Source organism: Cynara cardunculus, assembly GCF_001531365.2.
Source record: "Cynara cardunculus var. scolymus isolate 2C chromosome LG 3, CcrdV1, whole genome shotgun sequence".
Classification (NCBI taxonomy): Eukaryota; Viridiplantae; Streptophyta; class Magnoliopsida; order Asterales; family Asteraceae; genus Cynara; species Cynara cardunculus.
The window spans coordinates 23,399,649-23,402,341 of NC_037530.1; positions in this window are offsets into that span (position 1 = coordinate 23,399,649).

A 2,693-nucleotide genomic window follows, 5' to 3' on the forward strand; every position below is an offset into this window, starting at 1 on the left:
TAAGCAACTGCCGGAATCTCTAGAAATTTTTCGACCAAACTAACCTAACTAATTCTTAATCTTATAAATTATCTTCAGTAACACTAATACAAACTTAATAAGAGCTAACCTGGGAGTTCGAATTTGACGACTCTCACAAGATTGCTTGTTTTGGAAGATACATGTGATAGTACAAGATTTTATTTTGGAATTTTTCATATCTAAACTTTGTACATAAAAGAATCCTTGTACTAGTGGGACCATTGTGGTGTAAACTATATTTCTATGCAATGAAATATGTGTTATATGCAAATGTGATGTTTGGGGGTGTTAGAATAGGCTATCAGAGACAGAAGAAGAAGAAGAAGAAGAAGAGGGTTTATTCAGGAAACATACCTGAGCAGTATTAGATAATGTGGGATCACAAGATGATGATGTCTCAGAAGTTTCTTTCTTGACATCCTTGGCTATAAGACAGAGGTAGGTCATGTCTTCCTCATCAGAGGATGATTCGTTAGAAGAATCAGCCCAGTCGTGTTCTTCAGCGATAAGACCTTTGCCTTGACGCTGAGAACTCTTCATTTTTCTGTACTTCTCCTTCAGCTTTTGATATTTGTCATCTTTGGGCTTGAAGGAGAATGGGATTTTGGATGATGGCGTCGCAGTTTTCTTCATCCTACATTCGTTGACAAAGTAACCTTTGCGCTGACAATTGTCACAGATCGCTGAAGCCTTGTCAATGGGATTTGACTTTGGCTTATCCGAGATGGTCAGCGAGGGAGATCTGCAGAAATTTCTTTTTCTGTTGAACCTTCTAAAAGATTTGGTTAGAAGGACCAGTGACTCATCAAACTCTGCAAGATCAAAATCTGGCAAGCTCTCAGAGTTAGTAGGATCTAACTCAATTAGAAAAAAAGAAGAAACAAGAGGGTTGGAAGAAGAAAAATATAGGAGATCAGTAGAAACTTCAGACGAAGATTAATTCTTTCCACAGATAAAGCTTTCATGTTGTCTTACTAAATTTATTTTCCTCGATTCTTGTACTTGAGAAGTACCTTCATATTGAACACAAAGTATGTCCCACATGGTTTTTGAGGTTCTTAGCTTCATCACAGAGTGATAAACCTCATGGGAAAGAGACATGGCTATTATAGACCTCATACGAGTGTCTATAGCCAATTTCTTCTTATCTTTATCGCTCCATTGTTGAGGAAGCTTTGAAATCTGTCGTTCAGAAATCGCGATAGTCGTAGCAGTTTCAGGAACAACCGGATATATAGCATATGGAACATAGGGTTCATTTTCTATATAGTGTGGAATTTCATAATCCACACCTTCCAAGAAGAGAGACATCCGATTCTTCCAAAGACTGAAGTTGTCTCTAGAGTCATTGTCGTGAAAGTTGGTACTAGTGTTTTGTAAAGCCATTTGAAAAGAAATAAATTATCTAAAGAATAAGAGATAATAAAATGTATATAAATAACAAAACATTACGAAAAGAAAGCCTGCTCTGATACCACTTGTTGGTCCCAGCCGGATCTACAAGTGTTTAGAGGTGATTGGTTTGTAGAAGGGGGGATGAATACAAACGCAGTAACTTTCACTTTTAAAAATATATATTGATAAAGAAAGATCAATTTTATAGATTGTTTGCGGAATAGACAAGGTAAAGAAAAACCTATCTAAAACAATCTAGAAATACACACAGATACACTTAGCAAATATATGAGATTTGTCGAAAGAGATAAGACTAGAAGTGTGTTCTTCTTGGGTATGCTTCTTAGAATTAAAGAGAGGAATTCTAATATGCTTGTATTGCATCTTGCATGAGTGGAGCGAGCACTCAGTTATTTATACCTATTGCATTAAATGCAATTTAGAAGAGGTAGAACACGCGTCAAGATTTTAGAGGAAAGCTTGTTCTTTGCTACAGTGAATAGTACTTTTGTCTATTCATGAGCATACATCCTTTCATAAAGTCGGTGGGCACTAGAGTTGACTAATCGACTCCATGATGTACTATACTCTTGAGAGGGTATGGGTTTATCCTTTGTGTGTGGAAGGACATGACAAAAACAATCGTGCATGGCAAGCTTCATTTGATCGCTGAATGCCGAAATAACGCTGGAGGTCTCTTCAGCATTCACTAATGCTTGTGCAGTTTTCACACATATATTGACCAAGTTGTAATCACTAAATACTGCTTCAGATATCGAACGCACTAGTCACTAATCTTCAGTTGCAGTCTTTGACATTTGCTGAAGGTTCTTGGGTGTGAGTTTTCTCTTCTTGAAGTATAATTGTCGCTGTAGGATTAAAATACATGTTTCAGCAATCACTGAACAGACTCAGTGACGATCACTGGAACTGAATAGACAGAAACATAATACTTCGATGGGTAAAAGGGATTATCATCAAATCAATGAGAGAGAGTGTTAAACTCCATTATGCAAAAAGTAAAAAGTAATGAAAAACAACAAGTGATGAAGAACCAGAAGACCGATTAAGAGATCAAGGCAGAAAAGACTAAGTCTGGATCGATAGAAAGACTAACCAGAGCATCGATGGAAAGACTAACCAGAGCATCGATGGAAAGACCAACCATCGAACCGATGGACCAAGTACAACCAGCGGATCGATGGATGATGCGATGGAAAGTGTATTCATTGATGCGATGGACAGACTAACACTTAGAAGGTTTTCTAAGTATTCAT